At 60.2% G+C, this 26,933-nt stretch overlaps 1 protein-coding gene and 1 long non-coding RNA gene across 24 annotated transcripts in view; one reads left to right on the plus strand and one right to left on the minus strand.

Moving 5' to 3' along the window:
* RBFOX3 (RNA binding fox-1 homolog 3) overlaps positions 1-26,933 on the minus strand; it is a 523,695-nt gene that overhangs the window by 41,574 nt on the left and 455,188 nt on the right. The window lies entirely within an intron of this gene.
* Positions 998-11,676, plus strand: LOC140708728 (uncharacterized). The gene is made up of 3 exons (XR_012088935.1): positions 998-1,365; positions 3,513-3,565; positions 8,727-11,676. It is a non-coding gene; the product is annotated as an uncharacterized lncRNA (long non-coding RNA).

The raw sequence follows: 26,933 nt of genomic DNA on the forward strand, positions 1-26,933 counted from the left end.
CCGGGCCCGGGACCCATCGTCACCCGCAGGAGCCTCAGGCCTTCCTGTTGAGCACCGCTACTCCGTCATCTGCCGCCCTTCACGCTCACTCCAACTCCAAACCTGGGCCTGGTCTCTCACGTGAGGAGGCCATGGATTACGTCTTCATGCACGGGCATCTCCTCTTTTGGTAACTGTATCTCAATACACCTGGTTTCCTTCATAATCCGTTTTGTTTTATGCATTTAAGACCATTATTGGAAGAAGGGGTCAGACACTGAGGGGTTCAAGGCACAAGACCTGGTAGAAACCTCTGCCCAGTGATGCCAGGGGCCTCCCTGCTCTGATGGCTGAGAGATGGCCCCAAATCCTGCCCAGTCACCTGGCCAGAGCCCAGCACCAGCCCCAGCCCAGACTCAGTCCCCCTCACTCAGGTCAGCACAGAGCTCAGCTGAAAAGCCCCAGGCGAGGGGACAGATTTTCACACGATTAGGCGGTAATTCTCTCCAAGGTCACCCCATACAAATCATAAATAATGTGACTCCATAAATCCTCTTCTCCCACCAGCTTCACCTCCACCTACTCTGCCTCTTGCCTGGGGAAAATCAGCAAGGAGCCAGGTGTCTGCTGATGGGGCTCCATCGGCAGGTGCAGAGTGGGGTGCTGGGAGGGGGTTTCACCTCGATGGCCAACCAGACGGACGGAAACACCAACAGGTCCCAGCTCCCGGGGTGTGGGGGCCTGAGGCTGCCGGCCAGCTGGGGCTGAGGTCAGACTGAGTCACAGAGCCCAGCAGGGGTCTCTGCAGGGGGCACGCCAGGGTGGGGTGGGAGGCAGAGGGCGTGCGGCAGATGAGCACTGCACGTGGGGTAAGCAAAGGAGCTGAGCGATGTGGGCCAGTCACGGCCCAGAAGAGCAGCGGCCTACAGCCCTATTCCATGCACGTCCCTTGGGTTCTGCCGTGGTCTGACGCTGTAGCTCTGAGAGTGCACGTGTGTGTACTCGTGCAGGTGCAGGCGCCACGGGGGATCAGCACCCAGCAGTAGGCGGCTCCCCTCTGGGCCAACAGGAAACAGTGTACGTTGCTGGTCTGACGGGTGAGATCGGCAGGGGTGCCAGAGCTGCTGGGGGCAGAGTCGGGGGTGAGGACAGAGGGCCTGGGTGCAGGCTGCCGCAGTTCTCTCTCTCCCTGCTCTGCCCTCGAGCAGCAGGCATCTGCCTGGCTCTCCCTTGAGCGGCCTGGCTTCCCACTGCTGCCCACTGGCCCTCCCCTGGGGCGGAGGAGACCCTGGAGAGCAGTAACGCTGGAGGAGGACTGGGAGTGGGTGCAGGGGATGTGAGAAAAGCCGCAAGGACTGGGAAGAGGTCACCCCCCTCCTCTGAGAGGTAAGGGAGGCACTGGGAAAAGCAAAGCCCTTCTCCTGGGAGTGGGACCCTCTTCTCCACCCCGGATGGGGCGTGCGGGCCCGTGGGAGGCTCCAGGTCCTGAGAATGATCCCCTTGCCCTCATCGTGGCCCCTATAACCAGGCGGCTCTCCATTTCACACACGAGCAAAGTGGCCTGAGCCACACAGGTGGGGGGAGCTGGGTGGGCCTCAAACCCCAGCAGAGCGGTGACCAAAGGCCTCCTTCCCATCCAAGGTCGAGACCTTCTGCCTCCAGGGAGGAGGGGGCGCTCAAGGTGGCCTCCTGCCCCTGCCCACAGGAGCAGGGTGGGGAGCAAAGGTTCTGAGATCCCTGTAAGTTACCAAGGCAGGGGCCAGCGGGAGACGACAGAGGAGGCTGCAGGAGAAACCAGAGGAGCGGGTCCCTGAGGAGGCCTGGGCCCAGCCTTGTCCATCCATGGTCACTACCAACTCCTAGTACAGCTTCGCTGCAGCTGTCATGCAGCTCCCGTCTCACCTGCACCTTCCCACTCACTCAGCTGAGATCTGCTTGCTGAGCACCTACCAGCCATCTCTGGGATACCACGGTGACCACCACCACCCCATGTGGTGTCACGGACAGGCTTTGTGCAGAGCTTGTCTGCTGTGACTCAGGTCTTCCCTCCTCTAATCCTCCTCTACATCCTTGAGGTGTCCAAACACCTCCTCTGGGAAGCCTTCCAGGCTACCCCTACCCAGCTGTGATCTCCACTGTACTCGGTTCCTCCTCTATCCTTGCTCAAGTCCTGCTGAGATGCTGCTGTGAATTTATAAGCAGGTGGGTACACGCAGCATCCGTGGCACACACAGCATTTGGCCTACACCTGAGGGTGGATCAGCAGACACCAGGTTCCTACTCAGTGGGATGGCAAGAACATCATCCAGGCCAAAGCTCCCTCCCAGGGCCTTGTGAGGACAACGCAACAGGTCAGCTGTCAAGTGACCCACCAGAAGAGAAGTGCTGGCTGAGAATATCGGAGCAGCCCCTGGGCCTCTCCCCTCCAGAGTCCCAGGGCCGCTTGCTCCACCAGCCACAGAGGCACCCTCGTTTCTGTTTTCTGCATATTCATTAAGGAATATTAGCATTATTAATGGCCCATGGTCTTCATTTAGCAAATGGAACAGGATATTAAGCACAGTGCCCAGGACATGAGGTGGGCAGGCGGGGGTGGAGATGGCGGGAAGGCAGGACCCCACCCTTGTGCTCTGCACCCAGCAGCCTCAGGTCTGGGACGTTCCCCTGTCCCTCCCACGGTGCCCTGGGGCTTCCAGCAGCCACCTCCTAGTTACTGTGAGCTCCAAGAAGGCGGCTTCAAATGAACATTTGCAAAATGTAATTAGGAAGGTAAATTTCCTGGCAACGAAGATTACATAATGCGTCCCACAGCCAAACACCCACCCAGTGGAATCTGGTTTGAAAATTGGATTTATTCATCACTTGGGATCAGTCCCCTGATGATCCCTTCTTTAATGGGGGCACTCAGGAGTTGGTGGTCCGGGCAGTGTCTCTGGGAGACTCTGTGGGGACAGAGCCCTTGGGTGCTCATGCCTGGTTGGTCACGTGTGGCTGCACACAGCTCTGCAGCCTTACAGCTGGGACACAGTGAGGTCCGGGTCGCATGGTGAGCTTTGAGACTCTGCTCCTCAAGGTCTGGCCTAAGGACCCTGTCATCTGTTAGAAATGCAGATTTCTGGGCTGCACCCTGACCTGCAGCCTCAGAATCACAAACCACAGGTGTCCTGGGGAGGGGGTCCTGAAGCCGGTTGGCACCCTGTGTTGGAGCCACCATGCAGGGGGCACAGGTCCCCCTGGGAGAGGAGGCAGTTCCCCCCATACCTGGGCCCAAAAGGACGCTGCTCAGGGAGTCAGGGACAGCAGCCACCGGTGGACGCTGGCATTCCTACCAGTAGTGCTGAAACAGCTGGTGGGCCTCAAAGAGGGGTTTGGAGAAAGACCACGGAGGGGCTGGCTTCTGAGTCCATGGGAAGGGCCACCTGGACACCCTCAGTCACAGCACAGATTGAGGAGGGGGCAGAGACTTGGTGGGGGAGGGGGACTCTGAGTGCTATCCTCTGAGAATCACAGTGTGACCCCATCTGATCCCACAGATGGTGAGGCTGAGGACACTCAACACACCCAGATGAGGACACGTGGTCACGAGGTGAGGGGCACCACCTGGTCTAGAACTCAGGCCCAGGGGGCAGCAGGTGCTTTCTGCTCCACCTGTCTGTACCCCCAAACACCTGTCCAGTCCACCGCCCGGCCACAGCCAGGGAGACTGAGTGAGCGCCGTAGGCCATCCTGGAGCTGTGTTTCACCTGTAAAATGGGACAGGCAAGGGGAGGCGGCAGGGTCCTGGGGAGGTGAGATGGGTAGTGGTGGGGTCCCGGGGAGGTGAGGTGGGTGGCGGTGGGCTCCTGGGGAGGTGAGGTGGGTGGCGGTGGGGTCCCTGGGGAAGGAGCCAGGCCACCTTAAGTGCTGTCCTCTCACAAGGAAAACCTTGCTGCCCCAGCCATTAGCCTCTCCTCCAGCAGGATGCACCTGCCCTGAGCCACACCCTACCTTTGGAGGGGGTTGCTCTGGGCTGGACACAGGGACGCTCCCTGGGAGGCCTGAGCCCCTCACAGGAGGCCCCCTTCCCAAGAGCAAAAGCAGGGCTTCCAACAGGTGCGTCTGAGCAAAGGCCTGGGCTGCCCATGACTGGCCCGACCTTCCTTCCAGGTGCTCCCCAGTGCAGTGGGGGCATCGGGGGAGGGATTCCCTGTGGCGTGTCCCATCCCACCGCCACACAGGATCTCTGTGGGGCCATTCCTTGCCAATCTTTCCCGAAAGGACCAGAAACTGTCCTCACCCATGTCCCTAAAATCCACAAGCGGCCTGGCATCCCAAGGCTCCCTGCCCCCTCTGCTGTGGCTAAGGCAGCAGTCAAGGACTCAGAGATAGACGCTTCAGGCTGGGGGACACACGAGGTCACAGAGTTCCTCCCTAAGACGCCAGCCAGGGCTGTACCACGAGCTGCTGAGAGCCGAGAGCTTGTGGATTCCACAGCTCCTTGGCCACTCATGCTGGGTGGGGTCATAGTTCTTGGCATCACAGCCGAGTCCCCCTGCTACAGTCTGAACCTATTTCCTCTGGCTCTGTTCTGTTCCTAGCTAGGCAGAGGAATGGGTCTCCCTCCAGTAAATCTGGACGGGTGAAGACTGAGGTCCCTGGCATCCCGAGGTCCCTGGCATCCCGTGGGCTGCTTGTTTCTTCTGTTTTCCTTCTCCACACGTGCCGACCTCAGAGACGTGACAGCACCTTTGCCCTGGAGAATCTGTTGTGTCCGTCATGCTCTCCCTGGCTCAGCCCTGACAGTCCCTGCAGGACTCGTGCACCCCACACTGCCTTCATCCATTGCCCAACCCACACCTGGGCAAGGCCCACCCCTTCCCTGTGACCTCTCCCAGCCAGAGGGAGTGCCATGGGATCAGCCAATTGCACCCCTAAGTAAGGTGGTGGAGCCTGGACTGGGAGATGCACTCAGGAACTGCTTAGGATAAGCATGCTTGTGCAGGCCATGGCAGGAGCATGGGGAGGAAGGAGGACATGCCTGGCCCAGGAGGGGAGGGGACCCCAGGCTGTGAAGCAGCACCCCCCACCGGCCCCAGGCTGCCAGACCTCTCAGTCAGAGTGGGACAACCTGCACTGAATGGGTCCATCCTGTGCTGCTGGCCACTCAACTTTCCAGGCACTGGGGCCCCTGGCTCTCTTGCCCAAGCTCTGTTGGGTGGCTCAGCCTGGCCTAACACTGCCAGAAGATGGGGAAGGTGCTGGGAAGCACCGAGAACCTGCCCATCCTCACCCAGAACCGAGCTCTCAGCCAGGGTCCCCGACCTGATGTCTGAGTCCTCAAATGCTTGCCCCAGGGCAGGCGGCGGTGCCAGGCCAGCTCTCATCTGAGTCTGCTCTGCCCCCATCAATCAGTAGCAAGCTCCTCCCGGCCTGTGACAGCCACTTCCCAGGAGACAGCTGCCACCCAGCAGGAGCCACCCCTGTCACAGCCTTAAGCCAGAGCGGACGATTCACACTCGCTTTGAGAAGGAGGCTCCACCCCAGGGGCGTGGGGACAGCCTTGTATGGTCCTGGGATTCTGCACACTCAGCCACATGCCTCTGACCTCCACAACCCTGGCATCCTCCAGGTCTCCCAGAGGTCCAGGCCCTCCTCCTGCTTGAGGCCTTCCCTTCACCAGAGGCACCTCATGTTTGGGTTCTGAACCCCAGCGGGGTAGCCCCTGGATGCATCCTGACAGAGACATACACATGTGCTCACATGCATGGACTCACACACACACGCAGCCTCTGTGCACACACGCAGGCCTTGTGGATATGTGCTCACACAGTCCCTCTTCACGCGTGCACGCACACACATACACGCAGCCCTGTTCATGCACTCGCAAGACACGCAGTCCCTGTACACATGTGCACACACACACATTGCCAGTGCATTCTCACACAAGCACCCCGGATGACAGGAGCACCCCCAACCCCCGGGCCATTGAGAAATTACCAAATATCCTCAGGCAGGGGGTGGGGCAAAATCACCTCCTATTGAGAATCACTGACCTGGACACGCCTTACCCGATCCCTCCACACACACATGCAGTGATTGTGTACGCAGCAGTGCACCTGCACACCTGCACACATTTCCCACTCCCCAGTCCACCTGCCTGGACTTGGGCTTGCCCTCCTCTGCCCGCTCCCTGGCAGCAGCCCCTGCCCCCCGGGGCCTGAGCGCCTCCTTTCCTCCCAGCCAAGCTGCTGGCGCCTGGCCTGGCCCGGGCATGCGGGGAGGGTGTGGGGGGAGGAGGCGGATGGCTTCTTTTCCCGTTAGGCGCCTGGCTCATGGAAGAGGCGAGTGTGGATCTAATCTTCAGCTGATTAAATGTCCCTCATTAATGAGTTTCTTTAATTAATGAAGTTTTTGGGTCTGCTCCACTTGCTTTATTCCAGCCACACTCTGCCTCCTCAGCACAAAGCGGGGCCATTTCCTCCCGGGTAATTGAGGGAGCCGTGGCCCATTCCTGCCGACGCTGCACTTTGCTGATTGCGCCTGTCAACTCGGGGCTGACAACTCCATTTTTAAACATTTTCTTCTCCAGAAGCCATGTGCACATGTGTGCTTGCACAGGCGGAGGCACATCCCAGGCAGCCCCCGCCCCCCCACCACGCAGTCTCTGTCACACACCAGGCACACACATGCTCACTCACACAGGGCACGCTCACGGGCAGGTCTGATCTGCAGCCCGGAGCCTCTCCCAGGCACCCAGAGGGGTGGATGTAACCGAGCCTGCGAGGCACACTCCCACCCGCAGGAGCAACGTATGCATGCCTGCACGCTCACTGAGACCTGTGTGCAACATGCACACTCAGGCCGTGCGTGCCTCCACATACCTGTATTCCCCATGTGCAAGCACACAGGACACATCTGCACACCGTGCAGACTCAACTCGAGCACACTTGTGTGTGCCATGTCACACACAGGTGTGAACACTCACATGCACATGCCCCACACATACACAGTGCACACTCTCACACTGTGAACACTCCCTCCCAAGCTCATGCACATACACACGTCACACTCATGACCAGGTAATATGTACACCCCACACTGCATCCACACACATATACACTGTGCATGCTTACTCCTGAGCACACACACACAACCTGTGTGGTGATGCACCCCCCTCACCCACACACACATGCACACAGAACATGTTCACACCCCCTCACCCACACACACATGCATGCAGCACATGTATTCACACCCCCATCCACCCATGCACACACACAGCACATGCGTTCACGCCCCCTCACCCACACACATACACACACAGCACGTGTTCACTCCCTCACCCACCCACACACACGGCGCAGGTTCACACCCCCCTCATCCACCCATGCACACACACATAGCACGTGTTCACACCCCTCCTCACCCACCCATGCATGCACACAGCACATGCGTTCACACCCCCTCACCCATACATGCACACACACAGCACATGCGTTCACACCCCCCTCACCCATACATGCACACACACAGCACATGCGTTCACACCCTCACCCACACACATGTACACAGCACATGCGTTCACACCCCTCACCCACACACATGTACACAGCACATGCGTTCATGTCTCCTTCACCCTCACACACATAGCACATACATTCACACCCCCCACTCACACACGCACACAGCACATGCGTTCACACCCTCTCACCCACACACGCACACAGCACATGCATTCACACCCCCTCACCCATGCACGCACACAGCGCATGTGTTCACACCCCCTCACCCACACACGCACACACACAGTGCATGTGTTCACACCCCCTCTCACCCACACACATGCACACAGCACGTGTTCATGCCCCCTCACCCACACACGCACGCAAAGCATATGCGTTCACTCCCCCACCCACACATGCACACACACAGCACATGCGTTCACACCCCCTCACCCACACACACGCACACAGATGTGTTCACACCCACTCACCCACACACGCATGCACACAGTGCATGCATTCACACCCCCTCACCCACACACATGCACACAGCACATGTTCATGCCCCCTCACCCACACACACATGCACACATGGCATATGCGTTCACTCTCCCACCCACACAGGCACACACACAGCACGTGTTCACACCCCCTCACCCACACACACGCACACAGATGTGTTCACACCCCCTCACCCACACACAAATGCACACGGCAGATATGTTCATAGTCCTGCCCTGGCATGCTCATACCTGGGTTCACACCCATGTCCACACACATTCCAGTTCACACACATAAGGCACCCTCCCCACAAACACAAGGTCCCCCCCACACAGGGAGACCACAGGTACACAGGCGTCAGGTGGGGCCGTGCCCACCCTAGTGGAGGAAGAGCTTGCTATGGATGCCTGCACGCCAGGTGACTATGTTCCCAGGTCCACCTGTCATCCAGATGACCTGCCCAGCCACACCTTGGCCCTGCTGGCTGCACTCCCTACTGTGACTGGGCACCAGCTCTGGGCTCCAGGGCCTGGAAGGACAATTTACACCTTCTCATTGGCTCGTGAAGAGCTCTTTGAATTAAAAGCATTCATCTTCTGCTGACTGGGATGTGGGCTCCTTCCCCGTGAGGCTGGCTGGAACTGGGCAGCCAGGGTCACAGCTCTCGAGCCAGGGAGGAGGCTGCACTGCCCGCCAGACTCTCCTGCGGGTGGGCACGTGGCTGTGGTGCGGTGGGGGACCAATGGCACGATTCTTTCCTACCAGGATCTGCCCACCAACAACCGCGAAGGAGGAGATCATCCCCAAAGGCAGAAATGGGTCCTTCTGCCCCTAGGGGTCAGCCAGGAGTGGCTGTGCCCGGGCAGGACGAGCGACTCCGCACTGACCAGCCGGAGGGGCAGAACCACCGTGTATGCCCAGGGAGGACACCTTGCTGACTTCATCCCAGCCAGATGACGTGGGTGCCCCATGTTACTGATGTGGAAACTGACGCCAAGATAAGCCAAATAAGTCTCAGGCTTCCCCTGCAGGTAAGGGCCAGGGCCAGGGCCAGGCCTGGTGCCCACCTCTGTCTCGCTCCCAAGCCCAGCTCTCCTGGTCCCACGGCCTTGCCAGGCCACCCTGCCCTGTGGCTTCCCCAAGAGGGTTCTGGCATCTCCATGGGTAGCTCTCCCACCCAGCAATGACAGCCTCACATATCACTGAACAGACTCTCCCTGCCCGGCCATTGGCAGAGTCTTCACCATGCCTGAGGGGCATGTGCTGTGATCTCCATTGTACAGATGAGGAAACTGAGGCTGCAAGAGCTTAGTGGCTATAAGCAAGTCACACAGCTCCCGTATAACAGCCCAGCTCATCTCTGAGCCCAGAGCCACCGTTTCCATCTCTCCACTCTGAGCCCCATTTCTATATCTCCAGCCCTGGCCCTGGAGTGTGAACCCTGCATAATGCCACACCCAGCTTCTGAGCCGAGGTGCCACTGCTTCCTGGGCACCAACCACACACCTGTTTCCAGGTGCCATGTGTGGGCCAGACACAGTCAGTGCATGCCAAGCACCTGCTGCAGGCTGGCACCTGTACCCACATTAGCTGTAAAGCTCATGAGGGCCCAGGTGGTGATAGTCCCTGGTTTTGCAGATGGGGAAACTGAGGCTCAGAGAGAAGGACGAGCTATAGTCCCACAGCTCGGAGGCACAGTACGATAGACCAACCCAGGCGTGTGCCACAGAGCTTTAGTCTCCTAGAATGTTCTAGAAAAGTGCTCCATGACCAGACTTCTTGGGGAAAATGCCACCATGCTGTCCCTAGAAAACGCCCTGAGAAGTTCCGCAGTATAGAGACAGGTTTAACTGTGCTGGGCATGCCATCCCTCACACTTCTCCACCCGGAATTCTTTTTTTGCCAAAGACCTATCAGAAGTAGAGATATCTGGGAAACGGAGCCAGATGCCATGCTGAGGGCTGGGGGTGGTCCCGTGAAAGGACACCTGGTTGTGCTCACAGAGCGTCCTCTCCTACCAACACTGAAGACCCTTGCTGGGTGACAGAAGCAGCCCGGGTGGCTTCCCAGGGACGGCCCTGGGATTTCCTGAGCACTCACTGGGGACAAAGCTCTATACTTGGAGAGTACAGGGGAAGGGGCGGCAGCTGCCTGGTAAACAGGGACACACACCATGGCTCATGCAGCTGTCGACACAGGAGAACAGAGGCCTGAGAGACCCTGGAGTGATGAGCATTGTGGCAGGGGACAGAATTGGGAGGGGTCAAAAGACCGGTCTTTCTGCAATAAGTGAGAAGGGCTGAACCTAGGATTAGTGTGACTGGACTCAGGAGCTGAAGTCAGGGCAGGAATGCTTATGAGCAGGACACTGCTGGGGGCCAGCCGGGAGCCCCCCTCGCTGCTGGGAGTTACCGGGAGAGCAGGTAAGGCTACAGAGTTCACACAGGCAGAAGGCAGAGGCCCTGCTGAGGGCTCCGGGACGGTCTCTCCTGGGCATCTGATTCTGAAATCACAGTTCTATCACAAGAAGCCAGCATTAGATTTCTCTTTTTACAGCAACTCAGAGAAGGTGAGCATGGGGCCTGAGGTTACACAGCACATCAGCAGCTGAGGGTCAGGTGGTTGGGGTGGGGCTGGGTATCCTGATGTCCACATCCCCTTGCCAATGCGCCTGCGTCGGGCAGGCTGGAGTTTGAGTCCTGAGAAGTTGGTGGTCCCTTGGTAAGTCCTTCACCTCCCCAGGGTCCTGTTTCCTCATCTGTAAAGCAGGCCTAAGGGAGCCCCCGGCCAGGCTGTATGAGGACTAAAGGTGTTAACACAGGTGAGCGGACGGCACAGTGCCCCCAAATCGCAAGTGCGACAGTGATGCCAGAAGTGAGCGTTATCTGTAAGAACCCTGCTGCCTGGGCACCCCGGGGAGCTCTGGAGAGCCAGCCTGGCCTCCCCTACCTGACCTCACAGGAAGAAAGGGACACACACAGCCAGGAAAGCAAAGAAACCCTGAGAAAGAGGAGGAGACGGGGCAGGGGCCAGGATGGGATCCTTGCCCACTGCCTCTGAGTTTGTGGAGAGAGAGGGGAAAGGTTGGTGCTGCTATCCTTTTACGATGCTTTGAAATACTGTCTGGATGGAGGGAAATTAAATATCGCAGCTTTTAACTGGAGCCACACCGAAAACACAACCTTGCAGTAAATAAAAAGACGATTTACCACCGTGACACTTTCATTTCACAAAACTCCCCGTGAGCCTCATTTGTAATTATTCCCTCCTGGCCCCTGGCCTCTGGCCCCTGACTGTATCACCTGCCTCCGGGGATGGGGAGGTGGCTGCGGAGCCTCCAGGGGTGGGAGCAGCCCCGTCAGAGGAGAGGCAGGAGGGGTCTGAACGTGGTTCATTATGATTGAGATTAAACTGAAAAATCAATTTTTAATTGAATGTATTCTTTAAACAAGCCCTGTTGCCCATGGCTGAGCACTAATGGAATTTCCATCCTAAGCTGCCCCTTCTCCTTGACGACCCCTCCCCAGCCTGCTGACCCCAGCAGGACTGACCAGGCTGGCAGATCTGCCCCTACTGGGGCTGCAACTAAACTCTGCCAGCTGGGCACTGTGGCGGAAGGCCACTCGCGGGTGTGTGGAGGTGGGGAGGGGCTGGCTGGTGGAGAGTCTGTCTTCTATGCAGACCGGCTGGCCAGCTGGGGTTGTTGGGGGTGCACCTAGGCTCCTCTGAACAGGCCGAGGGCTGCTGCTTCTTGACCCAGTCTGGGGCTCTTATGAAGCTGCTGAAAGATGGCTCTGGGCTTCTAGGCACACGGGCAGGGAAACAGCCGCCAACGTCCTCTGGTTCCCAAGACGCTTTTCTACCAAGAGCCACGTTCATGGATTGGGGGAGAACCAGGCCCCTGGGAGTACTGCCCCCATAACCCTGAAGACCACGGGCCCCCACCCCTGCACAGGGCCCTTCCTGGCATCCCACTGAGTCCAGGTCCCAGGACTAGAAGACAAAGAGGGAGGCCCAGGACAGGGACATCCTGGTGCACGGTGGGCTGCTGTGTGAAGGATGCTGGTCCCTGCACGTCTGCCTCCCATCTGTAAGGGGGACTCACAGCAGGCTGCATGGGCTGGGCTAACAGTAAGAAGGGCAGGACCACCTACCCACCGTACTTTGGGCCCCACAAGAAGGTGGGTTCCTGTGCCTGTGTTTTGGGCAGCCTCGCATCTGAGTGTGGCAACTGGCACCGACTGGATGTTGGCTGTGCCAGCTCACCCTAGTCCACCCCGTTCTCTGCCCACCCTGCCTCTGTCCTCGTAGGCCCCCTGGAGAGTTCCCCAAGCCTGTTCCTGGGGGACCTGGATTCCGGGGGCAGTTCCGTGGATGGTGCTGTCCTTGTTGGTGGGAGGGGGGCGGGTCTATAAATCCATCTCAGGCACTTCTCCTTCTCCCAGCCAGCTCCGCCCCTGACCCTCTCTTCCTCCACTCCCTGCTGCCCCCACAGCTCTGAAGCCATCCCACCTGCAGCGTGGGGGTCTCCTCCCAGGCCCACCACTACCCTGCGCAGAGCGGTTCCTTGACGAGGCCGGGCCTTGGCCACCAGAACCGGGGTTCTCCCCACCAGGGACACCTCTGCTCTGGCCACAGGTGACCCCCTTTACCCGGCACCCATGCCATGTGCAGGAGCCCCCTAGGGACAGGAACGGGGGTAGCGGACCGTCGTCCTCCAGCACAGGCCTCATACCTGGAGGCCACTCTGCATCGGAGGCTGGGCATGTTTGGGGTTGGAAGGTGGGTGGTGCCCTCAGATCCCCTCCTGCAGGAAGCACTGGCTCATGAAGACCCCCTCCATTTTCAGTCTGTGAGGACCCCTGACCTGCAGTGCCTGGGCTCAGGCCAGGACACCCCAGTGGAGGGTGATCTTCACAGCCACCCCTGTTCCTATTTAACTGCAGGCCTGGACAGACACCCTCATCCTTCCACTGAAGGGTGGCCACGAAGGGGGGCTGACCTGCTTGGCCTGTGCCTGGATGGCAGCAGGTCCCCATGCCCAGCTCTGCCCGTGACACCCTCCAGAGGAGGACATATCTAAGCCACAGGCCCGGCACTGGTGTCGAGGGGCCCAGAGATCTCCCTGCAGAGGATGTCATGTGTGGGTGGAGGGATGTGCGGAGCTGGCCAGAGAGGGCGGCCTGCCTCCCCCTGCCTCTGAGCCAGGCCAGGCCCTCCAAGCCATCCGGGCGGTCGGTGGGTGGCCAATGGGCCTGCTCTTGGGGCAGGACTGGTGAGGCCTGAAGAATGACCCCGTTCTACCCCCACCCCGTGGCTGCCTTGTTTAAAAATGTGCCAAGATTTTGCAGGAAGGCTACGGAGGGTGGGGTGGGCAGAGGAGGCAGGAGACGCCTATCACAGAGGCGTCACATGGCCCCCAGCCTCCCGAGGTCCCTCCCCAAGCCTCCCAGCTGCCTCCTGCAGGCCTCACTCAGAAGCTCTTTCCTGGCGTGGGGCAAGTCCAAGTCTAGAGGTTTCCAGAAGCTCAAACATGCCCTGCGCCCCACTGCTGGGGCCTGGGTGAGAGGAGTTAGGAGGTGGAAGGGGCAGGGCTCACGTCGCAGACCTGAAGCCAAGTCCAGGGTTGAGCCACAGGAGAAGGGAGAAGCACCCTCCTCCCGGTCCTGGGACCACAGTTCCAGTCCGGCCTATGTCCCTGGCCGCCGAGTGCCTCCCGAAGGCCACTGAACCTCTCTGGGTTTCTGTTTCCTAGTCCTAAACTGAGGACGAGGTGCCCCTCCACTCAGGCACAGGAAGGCAGAGCCCAGGTGCCAAAGACCAGCCTGAAGTGCAGATGTGTCGGAGCTGAGGGCCAGAGGCAAACACCCTCTCCCGTCACAGATGTCTCCTGGCCCACAAAACGGGCAGACGGGCCGCTGCCTGCCCACCTCCGAGCTGTCGCCAGGTTCTGAGTCCAAAGGAGACGAGCGCACCTGTGCTCCCACACGCTGGTTCCCACCTGAGCCCGGGGAGGAGAATGTGCAATGATGCCTCGAGGCTCTCAGCAGACCGGCACTGAACCGCAGCCTGGTGGGGGCGGGACAGGGTGTGTGGGGTGCTTAGCTGCTGCCTGTCCTAGGAGATCAGGGGAAACCGAGAAACTGCCCAGAAAAACAGCTCAGGAAGCCCAGAGCCCGAGTTTGGGCACAGATTCTGTCCTGTCACTGAGCTTGGCCAGGACCCCCAACACAGGAGCCCGTCCATGTCATATCTGAGTGTACACCTGCGTCTCCTGGGGTCTTGCAGAGGTTCTGATTCAGTGGTACAGGGTTGGCTGAGTGTATTTCAAATAAGTTCCCTGTGTGCGTGGTGGTTCTGAAACGCGGCTGCACCCTGAAACCACCTTGGAAGCTTTAAAAAATACTGGTGCCTGCGTGCCCTCCCTGGAGAGGGTCTGATGCCACTGGCCTGGGGTGAAGTCTGGCCACAGGGACTTCAAAGGCTCCTGAGGTGATTGTAACGTGCAATCGAGTTTGGGCAGCACCTGCTCTCCGTGTTCTCTGGAACCAGCCCACGGGCCGGCCCAGTTGGCACTGAGAGGGAGCCCCCGCCACCACCCTGCCCTTCCTCCTCAGGGCGCAGAGGCCTGCTGAGCACTGGCCCTGCATGCGGTGACAGCAGGGAGGAAACGGGGCATTCATCGCTCTGTGGTTGTGTTTGCTCTGCCACTGCCACAGGCAAGGCGAAGTGCCACGTTCGGCAAACCTAGTGCATCGTTCCCGCTCAGCACCCGGACCCACCGACACGCAGATCCACGCGGCCCACACGGGGCTCTCAGCCGGGCGACGGTGCCCTACAGGGGACATTTGGGGGACAGTGGCTGGGGACAGTGTAGGTCAGCGTCCCCAACCTTTTTGGTACCAGGGACTGGTTTCGCAGAAGATAATTTTTCCATAGATCGGCGGGAGGCAGGGGAGTGGTTAGGGAGGGATGGTTTTGGGATGAAACTGTTCCACTTCAGATCATCAGGCATTAGATTCTAATGAGGAGCGTGCAACCTGGACCCCTCGCACGTGCCGTTCCCACGTGAACCGTGCTCCTTTGAGAATCTAATGCTGCTGCTGCTCTGACAGGAGGCAGAGCTCAGGTGGTCATGGCAGCGATGAGGAGCGGCTGTGAATACAGACGAAGCTTCACTCCCCTGCCTGCTGCTCACCTCCTGCTGCATGCCCCGCTTCCCACCAAGCCATGGAGGGGTTGAAGACCCCTGATGTAGGTCGTCACAACGCGGGGTGCCCCTAGCATCGAATGCAGGGAGGCCAGAGATGCCGCTCCACCTCCTACAGACGCCCACGAGAGACTGACCCAGCCAACCCTGACAGCAGTGCCCTGGGCCAAATGACGGGAGGGGGAGCTTCCCAGGGGCAGGCAGGCCCCCGCTTCACCACCGCATTAGACCGAGTCTGTGAGAGGGTATCTGACGCCGTCCTAAATGGGTGTTGCTTGGACTTGAACTCAGGACCTGGGTTAAGTCTCAGCCCTGTTCTTTCCCTCTCTGAATTGTCTGGTTCCACGTCTTGTGTCTGGAAGAACCCTACATGCCATCCTGGTGCCGGGCAAAGCCAGTCGGTTCCCAGGTGTGTGCAGAGCAGCCAGACAAGCCTCTACCTAACTGGGGAGCAGCTGAGGGGCTGGTCTGGGTGTGACCAGCTGCCATCTGCGAGTCCAGCCCCACCTGGCTCTGGAGCAGAGCTGGTGCCTGCCCAGGGCCCAGACAAGCTTCTCCATGGGGGCCTGGGCCTGCGGCCTGCTGGTTACGTGGGTCTGCTGCTGGGCGTCCTGCAAAAGCTGGGGAAGTTGGTGGGTCTCCTCTCTGCAGGTTGAGCCTCACCATGGAGAGGGAGCAAAGGCCCGAGGAGGGCGGGTGCCCCTGCTGTGAGCCCCTGGGCAGGGTGTCTGGCAGCTCCTTGGCTGCCCCCTCTTGGCTTTAGCAAACATGATCAAAATGGGCCCCTTGTCTGCCTCCTGGACATACCCAGAGGTCAGATCCCTTACTTTGCATCTTACAGAGAACAGGGGACAAAATAAGAAACCGCACCAGCCTCCAGGTGTCCCGGGGTCAGCCCCCGGTGCCAGGTTTCCAGGCTGCTGTGCTGCTGTCTAGACACCATAGCCAGGACCCTCCAACTCTAAGGCTGCTCCCTTGCCCTCCCGTCCGTGTCGTCCTCAGAGACAGCACGGCTCAAGTCAGAGGACACTGTGGTCACAGGAGGGGCTGGCCATGTCTGGCCTTCTGGAGGAGGCAGGAAATCCACTCAGTGGCCCCCTCTGCAGGCGGCCGGGAGGGACAGCTTCCGTTCACCAGCCCTAAGCAGCCCATTTCACAGAAGCAGAAACCCAGATGTAGAGAAGACAATTAACTTGGGAACATCAGAGTTGGGGTCTGAGCCTGGAAGAGGCTGCAAAGGCAGCGAGGCTGCCAGCCTTCCTCCACCCCCTCGAGAGCCTGGCCCGTGCTGTGCACCAGAAGAGACCTGGGGAGTCTCCTGCTGCCCTGAGAGGCAGGCCCTGGTCCAGAGATTGGGAGGAGCTCACTGGGGAGGGCAGGTAAGAGGCTCCTGGGGGTCATGGCTGTCCCCTGCCCTCAGCATAGCCCAAAGCAGGTAGTTGGCAAGACCCCAGAAGGCAGAGCACATGCAGCCCAGTCAGCCTTGCACACCTCTGGTTCTGGGCTGGCCAAGGGCCTTGTCCGCCACCCACGAGTGTGTCCAGGCAGGCTCTGCACCCCTGGTGCCCAGTACCTGGCCAGGGCTGCCGGTGGGCGATGAGGCGGTGGCTGGTGTAGGCTTTGCCAAGCATCTTCGATCCAGCCTCTCTCTCATGCTAATGACTGTCAACATGAAACAGAGGCTGTGAAGGGGAAGAAAATTACTCCCTGAAAAGGAATTGACTGATCCCCATCATTTCTCAAGGAATCACTGACCTGTGAATATTTCATTACCCAAAATGCTGCACCATCCATACAGAGCCGCCGCTGCCATGCGGCCCCGGCGAAAGGCAGATACACAGGGCCAGGCTCTGGCCTGCGACCAAGATTTCCTCACCGTGGGATCCCAGGGTATGGCCCTAAAGACCCAGAGACAGGTGTCTGGCAGGCAGGAACACGGTAGCCTCTCTAGGTTTTGGGAGCTGTCATGGCTAACCCTCCTTGCACCTCTGTTCTGTGCCTGGAGTCTCCATTCCGCTGGGAGGTCTGGGGTCCCGTTTCCCACCCACAGTCCCTTCCTCAGCCTCGCAAGGTTCCTTCCCAAGCCTCTTGGCTGCCTCCTGCGGGCCTCACTCAGAAACTCTTTCCTGGCTTGGGGCAGGTCCAAGTCTAGATGTTTCCAGAAGCTCAAACATGCCCTGTACCCCACTGCTGGGTCCTGGGTGACAGGGGTTGGGGGGTGGAAGGGGCAGGGCTCATGCCACAGACCTGAAGCCAAACCCAGGGTTGAGCCACAGAAGGAGGGAGAAGCACCCCACACCCCCACAGCCCACGGTTCCAATCCTGCCTCTGTCCCCGGCCACTGAGTGCCCCCCGAAGGCCACTGAACCTCTCTGGGTATCCACTTCCTAGTCTTCAACAGAGGCTAACAATAGTTGGGGCCACCTTACAGGTTGTTGAGAATAAACTAAGACCAAGATCTAATCTCAGTGCCCAACATGAGACAGTTGCTACCCAGAAGTGATGAGAGTTGGGTGACTGTCCCAGAAGCACAGGCCGCAGAGTCTGAGGACGCAGGGGAGGGAGCCGACCCTGCCGGGTCTCCCTGCGGGCCTCTGCAGGCCTGGCTGGGGGAGGCTAAGGCCAAAGTCCCCAGAGGATGGGAAAGGCTGGGACCACGTTCGTTAGCACTGATCAGCTCCTGAGTTTGTAAGGTCGTGGCGGGTGGAGGGGGACAGCCTGCGGCTTTCTCCAGGAACTTCAAGGGGCTGGAATAATTCATTGGAGAAACGCTAACCATAAAACCCTCATGCTGTTCTGGGCTTGGACTGGGTGGGATTCAAACACTCAGTGTGCAGCCTCCGCCACTGGCAACAGTGCACGCTGAAGCTTAAGAAGCACAACGAGACCCTGTAGGGCGTGGAGGCTCCCGCAGCACCCAGGCTGAGACCCCTGTTGCCTGCCAGGAAAACGCGACATCTGTGCTCTTATTGCCGGGGTTACACCGGGGATGGTGTTTCCAAATTAGCAAAGGCCTCGGAAGGCAGCAGGGCACCCATTCGGGGATTAGTAGACGCAGCATTTCAGGACCCCTCCCTTGCCCAGTGCAGCCACGGGGAGCCCAGACGCAGGCAGCGGGGGAGTGCGAAGGGAGGCGGGCAAGGGGGAGGACAAACTGGGGCTTGGCTAGGGCCCAGCCCTGACCCCTCCTGGTGGCTTTCTCTGCTTGTTAGGTTGGCACACGGGCAGTGCTATCCTGGGGAGGAGCAGGGCTGGACATAAGGGTGGACCTGGCCGTAGTAAGAGGGACTCTGGTGAGCTTCAGGGAGAAGCTTCGGGCAGCGAGGCGTGTGGGGCAGTGGGAAGTGCGCCTGGTGGGGTCCACGGACGATTCCTCCTTCGGGACTGCTTGACTGCTGCCTTCCCCGCCAGCTGGACCATCCCCACGCACTGCAGAAGGTTGGGGGCAGCCTGGGGGCTCGTGCCTGCCTGCTCAGGCCTTCTCCCACCGTGTTGGACCCAGGACCCAGGACCCTGGGATGCCGAGTGGGGTCAGGCAATGGGACCTGTAGGTCTCAAGAGGACAGGGCAGGGCGGCCGCTGGGCATCACTGTGAGCTCGGCTTCCGCTGCGCGCCTCTGAGCACCAGGCGAGGGGACACAGATGGCTGCCGGCTTCCTCCTCTGGGGCCTGGAGACAGGAGGGGCACAGGTGTTACAAGCAGCGGCTGTGGCTGCGTTGAGGACTCAGGCTACGTGCCGGGGTGTGGGTGGGGGTTTGGGGTGGGTCTAGTTGGAGGCAGACAAGGAGGGACTCTTAGGTGTCCGTAGGGGAGGGGCAACCAGGACCTGCCCTGGAGGTCAGGACAAGAGGGTGGTGGGCAGCAATGGGCGGCAGATGTGGGCCATGACCTAGAGCAGCAGCCACGTCCCAGGAGACTGAGGCCCTCGAGGCACAAAGTCTGGTGGGGGGTCCTGGCTGAGGCCTGGGCAGCTCTGCTTAGGTAGGACACTCTGGGCCAAGGGGCAGAGGGGCTGCTGTGGGCCTAGGGGACGCAGACAGTGGCCTGGCCGTTCTCCAGGCTTTGTAGGCAGCCAACCCCGCAACTCAGCTCCATCTGCAACCCCCATACCCTGTTCCCCAGCCCAGGCAGTTCCTTCACTGCTTTAACCTCACCCTGGTCCCGCCTGCCCATCACTCAAGATAGGAGGCAGCTGAACTGCCTGACACGCTACAGGTGGCCACGCTGGCTCAGCTTCTTTGAGAACCAGGGAAGGCAGTGGGAGGTGCAGGGCCACCAGAGCCATCACTGAAGTAGGGGATACCTGACCACCTCTGGGGGCAAGGCCAGGCCTGCCAGGGGCTGGGGCAACAGACTCACCTCCCATCTCCTCCTTTCCCCAGCAACCCCACACCTGCCACACATTCTCAGCCACAGCAGAGGCAGGTAGGGACGGGCACCTCCAAGAAAAGAGGAGGGGCAAGACCTGCAGAGGCCACGTGGTGCCTCTGAATGGCCATGGGGCCTCAGGGGGTGTCACCTCAGCTCAAGCCTCAGTGTCCCTGTGTGCACAATGGGAGGACGAAGTTGCTCATGCCTCGTGCCGCCTGCAAGGGATTCCAGGTTGGGCAACGAGCCTGGCTTGCTGCCTGCCACAGAGGGCTGGGCAGTGCTGGCGGCTGCCCGTCTGCTGTGTGGCTCTCACCAGGGCAGGGCCACCTCTCCAGGCCACACTTCACAAGTGCTCAGCACACACACATCCCTCCGCCATGCTGGGCCCTGGACTCTCAGAGCCACAATAAACGCAGTTCTTGGCATGGATTCTGGGTTTGATCCTTGCGCTGCTCCCCCCGCTCAAGGCAAGCAACAAAGCTGGCATCAGATCCTGGGCGCCGACCACCCCCTGCCCTGGGAGGGCTGAGGGAGACAGGAGAGAAGAAAAAGACACACAGTCCAGAGGGAGAAGAGAGATCCAGTACAGGGGCTGAAGGGACCCTGGGTCAGCTGCCCCACGGGATACATGGTCAGGACAGCTCTGGGTCCAGACACGTTTGGTGTCACGGGAAGGAGGGGAAGGGGCTTCCTGGCAGAGAGCAAAACACAGGGCTGGGAGGGGACCTGCATGGGGAGGGGAGGCGATGGGAGGGGACTTGCAGGGGGAGGAGGGGAGGAGAGGATGGAAGGCGACCTGCAGGGGGAGGAGGAGAAGCAAGGATGGGAGGGTAACTGCAGTGGGAGAAGTGGTGGCGAGGATGGAAGGGGACCTGCATAGGGAGGAGGGGAAGCAAGGATGGGAGAGGACCTGCACAGGGAGGAGGGGAGGGGCGGATGGGAGGTACAGGGGGAGCTCCCACATCCCCCCATCCCCAAGGCCCCCTGTCCTGCAGGGGAGAACGTGAAGAAATGGGGAAGCAGGAGGGGTAATGGGAGGCTGGGAGGCCTCAGGGCTCCCCCCACCTGCCAGTCCCAATACCTGATGGACCAGAGCCAGTCTCAGCTGAGAGCCTGAGACTGTGCGTAGTTGGACGAGTGGGGTCCCAGGAGAGGGGCGAGCGCAGGGGAGCCCCAGAGGACTCTGTCTCTGCAGGGTCTCAAGCCATGTCCAGGCCCAGCTGCTCTCCGGCACCTGGGGCCAGCCCCGGGCGAGACTTCGGGGCGCCTCCCCCAGCCCATCCTCAGTGGGGCTGAGAAGCAGCTGCTTTGGGTCAGCAAACATGGACACTGCCTTCCAGAGAAATCAGAGCACTGCGCCAGCCATGGCCCAGACAGTCCCAGGAGCAGTGCGGGCCGCAGTCGAGGCAAGGAAGCAACCTCCTTAGGGGGACTAGGGTGGGGGCATCGCTTTCCAGCTGGGCCAGGGGTCACCCCAAGGTTGGGATGAGGGCACTCACTCTGTGAGCTTCCTCACCCGTTTAACGCCCCACAAGTGCCCTGAACCTTCTGTGCAAGTCTGCAAGCTGCACAGGCGGGCAGAGACTCTGGGAGCTGGGAGAGGCAGAAGGACCCCAGAAGGAGACGGAACAGGGGAAAGAAAAATGCCGCAGCCAGTGAGAAGGCGAGAGTAGGGTACACACAGCTGCAAGGGCACAGAAACAGCATCCACATAACGCAGGGGGCAGGACCAGAGGTGAAGACAGGGCCGAGAGGCGGAGTGGCTTCGGCACAGGCGCCAGGCCTTGCCCCATCCTCCCACACCAGGAACACTGCGCGGGTCTCTGGGACACCATGCCGGCCTCCGGGACTTTGCGACATCGCCCATTGCTTTCTTGAGGGTGTTTACAGGCTGCCAGCACTCCTGGGCTGCGGGAGTCTCCAGCCCTTCTCTGGCGAGGCAGCGGAGGTCTGGAGGTGCCTGCGCTCGGGTGGGCCTGCTGTCCAGACGCCCCGCCCCACCCTACTCCACAAGTGCAGGGCAGGATATCTGCCTGCCGGGGCTGCCCTCTTTCCTCCATCCCTGTGTTGCCCCTAACCAACTGAGCAGCTCACTTTTCCTGCCTCACCCTGGTCCAACTGTGTCTGCCCCCGACCCCTGGCCCTGCTCTGGGGTCCCTCCCATTTTGCAGAACTGCCGACCCCCAGATCCTTGGCTAGGGTGGGGGTGGTGGACACAGAAGGCAACGACCACCCATGGTCACCCCATTTCCCTGCACCCTGTGCTGGTCAAGATGTGCAGAGGGTGTGCCCAGGGAGGCAAACAGCACAGGCCTTTTAGAAGGTGCTGAAGGAACTTCATGCCTCATTGAGAGAGTTTCTAAATTCCCTCTGCTAGAAAATTATCTCTATGAGAAGCCCATTTTGGGGGCTGGTGGGGTGATAACTGGTGTGAGCCCAGCTAAGCCTCAGTGTCAGGGCTGGGGACTTCAGAATGACAGGAGTGGCTAAAGCAGACACAGCTCTGGGAACCGGGGTGCGCCAGGCTTCCCATTAAACAGAGACCAGAGAGGCCAAGGGGCTTGCCCAAGGACACACAGCACTGAGAACACCAAGCTCCCGGATTTCCCATCCGGCTTTTTCTTTTTCCTTCCTCCCAATCCTTACTTGCTGCACAAGCATTATACACACAGGAAAAGAAACCAGGAAAGAATCACGTGTAACCAATCCCACCACCTGCACCCCGGCACCTGGCTTCCCACCTCCTCCTCACCCCCCCTTTGGCAATGGGCCTTCTACCCAGCTGGGACTGTGGATGTTGATATTTGGCACCTGTGGTTGCAGCCCTCTCCCGCCACACGCCCACCTGGGCATGAGCCCTGGCTGCCCATGGTGGTCTCCAGCCCCCATGATCAATTCCACCCTCAAGTGCCAACCGCAGACCCGACTGTCCTGAGGGGAGGGGAGGGGCGGGCCCAGCTCCAGCTCCCACAGCAGCCAGGGAGATGGAGTTAAAACAGCACACGCTGGACCGTGTCTCTGCTGCCCGAAACCCCTAAAGACTTCCCTTCAGTTTGAAGAAGCGCACCCTCCTGACCCCGGCCCCTAAGGCTCTGCTGGTCCCCTCCCTCCCTCCCTGTCCAGTCCCCCCCCCTCCTGGCTGGCTCCAGCCACCAGAGTCTGCGTTCAGTTCTTCAAACACGCTAAGCTCCATGGTCTCAGGGCCTTCGTACATGCCCTTCCCTGTGCCCACAATGCTGTTCCCTCAGTCTTTCATTGCCCAGCTCCTTCTGTTTCAAAGCTGCCCCTTCAAAGATGTCCTCCCCGGCCACCCTGCCTGAAGCGGGTTCTGCTGTTAGCCTCTGTCTCGGGGTCCCCACAGACTGTGAGCCTATCAGGACCAAGACTTCATCTCTCGTTCCCTGCTGCACCGAGGTGCTGTCAAGATGCCCGGCATATAGCAGGTGTCCAATAAAGGAGTGAGTGCCTAAGTGGATGAGTGGGGAAGGGTGGATGGAGGGAGGAAGTCGGGCGCCTGTGCTGAAGGGCTCAGGACCTGACTGGGGAGGTTTGGCTGAGGGCAGACAGAATGAGGAAGGATGCTGGCTGGCTGCCCAGCGGGGCATGAGCCAGGACGAGCCAGTATTTGGCTGGGTCTTGCCCTGCCTGGTCCCCACGTGGCCAAGAGACTGGGATGGGGTCAGATCAGCCACACCAAAGACCTCAGGACTCAGAGCTGCCGGCCCTTGCCCTATTGGCTGGTTCCTGCTTCCCTGAGGCAGGCGAGGCTGTGGGCAGGAGGTGCCACTGAGGAATGGGGGCTTCACGCCACCCAGCAGGCCAGTGTCGGGGCCTCCCCCAAATCCTCCTCTGAGCAAGCACGAGCCCTCCCAGGCATCTGTACAGGTGCACACGCACAGGTGGGCAGGGCGCCCCCACCTCCCTCCCCGCTCTCCCATAGGCCCCAAGGTCCTGCTCCTCCCAGGACGTCTCAGCCCTCGTCAGGTGGCACTGGCAGCCCGGCCGCGGCATCTGAGGAAGGGGTGGCAGCCGTGCCAGGCATCCAAAGGGTGGGTGGGGGAGGGGCAGCGAGTAGCCATGAATGGCGTCCTCCCTGCCAGGGCACGTGAGCTCTGCCTAGCGGTTCCCGGGGCAGCAGCAACTCCTACCTGAGTACTGTGGTACAGTGGCCAGCCGGTGCCACGTCCCTCCCCACCCGGCTCTGTGCCTTGGTGAGGTTTTATTGTGAACACTGAGCCCACAAGGTGGGGGTGTGGCTGCCAGGGCACTGCTCAGAACCCACCCCGCACCCCCAAGCCTCGACAGTACCCCCAGCAATCACTCAGACTCCTCAACACTTGTCCCCTCCCCGCTCCTTGGGCAACCCCAACTGAACAGAGGAGCCGGGCACTGCCCGCTCTCGGGCAGGAAGCCAGTGGGCAGGGAGGTCCGGGGCGGCAGGCTCCCAGCTCCATCAGACGGATACCTCGGAGCGGAGCCAGCATGAAATATTCATGCAGTAAATGGTGCAATTTTGTCTGCATTCAGCCGACTTCATGTATATTTCAGAGTATTATGAAATGGTAATGCTGTGCGACAGAGGCGATGCAGCCAGGAGGGCCAGAGCTGGGGGCAGGGGGGGTCTCGGGGTGGAGATGAAGTGGGTGGGGAGAAGGACCCTGTCCCTTAGGGGCACAGAGACGAGAACGACCAACTCTCTGACCAGGGTGGGCAAGAGATTGCGGGTGCCAGCACCTCCAAGATGGGGGAGGCAAGGACTGGAGAGTGGGTGGTGGGAGCCCCCAAGGGCGCCACAGTCTGGAAGGAGGCAGCCCACCCCTGCACCCCCAGGTTGGAGGCACCCCAGATGCACTCCTCTCCCGATGGTGGCTGGGGGTAGAGCTGTTCCTACCCGCACCTCTCCTCTCTAATGGCCACAGGGCTCGGGGGTCAGGCCAAAGCCTTGGTGCCAATTCAGCACCGCTGCCTCCCAGGTGCATAGCGGCAGGGCCTCTTGGGGAGGCCCCAAATGCAGACCCTCCCTGGCCCTTCCAGGTGGGCATCATTCAGCGGCCTCGTCCCTCAGCCAGGCCTAGCCATCCCCTGGTGCATGAGTCCAATCTAGCTGCTGTTCTGGAGACTGACACACTTGGGGGCGACGGGGAAAAGGTCTCGGGAAGGAGGATGCGCCCACCTCAGTTGCTAGGCTCTGAACTTTCTGGGGGTCTTGGATGCAGAGATATCTGGCATGCCAAAAGGTCACCCAGAGAGAAACTGTCCTTCAGCCTCTACTGTCCAGGACTCAGGTTTGGTGGTTCCGTGGTGGCCACCCCAGTCCTCCATTCTTCATCCACCCAGGCACCGACCATGGCTTCTCTGGACCAGCCTCCCGGAGCCTACACCAGAGGAAGAGCCCCCGGCTGGGAGGGTCCCCATTCCTAGGGGCAGTGACCCCAGAGGCCTGGCAGCCCCACACACTGCAGGGGCAGGGGAGACCCTCGCCTGAGCTGCTTGGGCTGGGAACTTGGTTTCCTTGGCTGCCCTCACCCCTCTTCCACGTCTCCAGTTGGGCAGGCCTAGGGTCCCCATGGTCAGCTAGACCAGGGATACACAAAATCCAGCCTTTGGGCCAAATCTGGCCTGCTGATTCTCTATGTAAATAAAGTTTTATTGGAACCTGGCCACACCCACTCACACATGGTCTCTGGTTGTGCTTGCACTACTGCAGCATTACTGAGGAGTTGCAGCAGAGGCTGTGTGGCCCGGAGAGCCTAGCCTAGGTGCTGTCTGGCCTTGTACGGACTGGGCTGGTCGGCCCCCGAGCTGGACAGCAGGACGGGGTGAGCCTGGCTTGCTGGAGTCCTCGGCTCCTGCTGATGGGAACTGGCCCTTCTCGGGAGTCCTGGGAGGAAACAGGGCACGCTGGCAGGCGCAGGGACTCTGTGCCCTTGGCTGGCTGTGTTTGCCCCGCTGTGGTGGCTGGGTGAGAAAGAATTTCATCCCTGGCAAGCTACAGAGCCATACTGTCTGGTCTGCAGCCTCCCTGGCCAGAGCGGCGGCCCCTGCGCTCTCCTCAGCCGCTGCTGTGGGCCAGGGAGGCGGGGGAGGCGGCCGAAGGGCTGGGGCCTCTGGAGGGCCCCCAGGGACCCAGAGAGACACCTCCCTGCTCTCTCCTTTGCGTGTCTTGCCCTGGGTTCCGCTCTTACTCCCTGTCTCCCACCCCAGGGGCCCCACACTCTGTCCTCACACTCCCTCTGCTTTTGCCCTGGGCTGGTGTCCATCAGCACCCAGGCACTGTCCAGTCTGCAGCTGGCCCTGTGGCCTAGCCAAGAGCCCACAGCTGTCCATCCCCTCTGTGGACAGCCCACCGCCATCCATGCACCCCTTCTACAGACACTGACTGCAAAGTTTCTCCCCGTAAGGCCCCAGAATCTGATCAGGACCCTCCGAGGGAGCCTGCCAAGAACACAGATGCCTGGCCTCCCCCTAGGTCACCAAATCCAGCCCACAGACAGCGAGAAATGGCTGATGCCACCTACTGACGTGCCCAAGGGACTCAGCGTGCTGAAGTCTGAGGACCCAGGGGTAAGGCTGTGCAGGGGCTGGGTCTCCCTACGTCCCTAAAAGCTGAGATGCCCTGGGCCCTGAGCATAGCCCCTCTCCCTGTCCCAGGAGAGCCAGCTCTGCGGGGGGACAGAGGCCAGGGCACGAACAGTCCCTCGCAGGCCCACGCTGTCCTCACCACCAGCTTTTAAGGCTGGCAGTGCCATGTTCTACCCAGTTTGGCACATGGTGGTCCTGATGACCAAGGGCACCCCACTCCCTGGCTGGCCAGCCCCGGACGAACAATGAGTGCTGCTTATGGTCACTGCACGTCTGGAGACGCAACAGAGGGGAGGCGACTGCAAGCTCAGGTGGGGCTGGATGGCCCCGGGGAGCTGCCTCTGTTGCTGAGATCCACCGAGCTGTATCACCCCCTCCAACTCCTACGCTGAAGTCCTAACCCCTAGTATCTTAGAATGTGGCTATGTGTGGAGACAGGGCCTTTAAAGAGGTGATTACATGACACTGGGGTCATTAGGGTGGACCCTAATCCAATGACTAGCATCTTTACAAGAAGAGGCGAGTAGGACACAGACACACACAGAGGGACAACCATGTGAGGACACAGGGCAAAGACAGCCATCCATCCACAGCCAAGGAAAAGAGGCCTCCAAAGGAACCAACCCTGCCCACACCTGGATCTTGACCTCCCAGCCTTCAGAACCACGAGAGGAGAAACACCTGTTGTTTACGCCGCCTGGTCTGTGGCAGACCAACACAGCTACTTACTAATTGGCAGACCCTGGACAGGCTTCCTATGCCCTCTGTGCCTCAGTTTCCTCTACTGTAGAACGTGATAGCAATGTGC

This window comes from Chlorocebus sabaeus, chromosome 16 (genome assembly GCF_047675955.1).
Source record: "Chlorocebus sabaeus isolate Y175 chromosome 16, mChlSab1.0.hap1, whole genome shotgun sequence".
Classification (NCBI taxonomy): domain Eukaryota; kingdom Metazoa; phylum Chordata; class Mammalia; order Primates; family Cercopithecidae; genus Chlorocebus; species Chlorocebus sabaeus.